At 36.1% G+C, this 296-nt stretch overlaps 1 protein-coding gene across 3 annotated transcripts in view; it reads right to left on the reverse strand.

Moving 5' to 3' along the window:
* Positions 1-296, reverse strand: part of utp3 (UTP3 small subunit processome component) — a 4,557-nt gene that overhangs the window by 3,550 nt on the left and 711 nt on the right. The gene's annotated exons all lie outside the window — the stretch shown is intronic.

Genomic DNA, 296 nt, shown 5'->3' on the forward strand with positions numbered 1-296 from the left:
TTATTATAAGAAAGTTACAGTATTAGAGAAAAGTGCAAAACAGTCCAAACAGACCACTGGGGATATGCGAGGCAGTCATCATGTAAATGCACAGTTAAAAGCAAGTATATCTCTGGCCTTAGACTTCATACCAGCCACCTGTAGTTAAGATTTAATACTGTATACCAGAACACACAGGTAAAACATTGCCATATTATTGATATTGAAGCACTGATGAAAAAGAAGGTGCACCTGATGTACAGGTATGCATGTACAGGTGCCTCTCAATAAATTAGAATATCATGACAAAGTTAATT

This window comes from Morone saxatilis, unplaced genomic scaffold (genome assembly GCF_004916995.1).
Source record: "Morone saxatilis isolate NCDOM2014 unplaced genomic scaffold, NCSU_SB_2.0 Contig18, whole genome shotgun sequence".
Taxonomy (NCBI): domain Eukaryota; kingdom Metazoa; phylum Chordata; class Actinopteri; family Moronidae; genus Morone; species Morone saxatilis.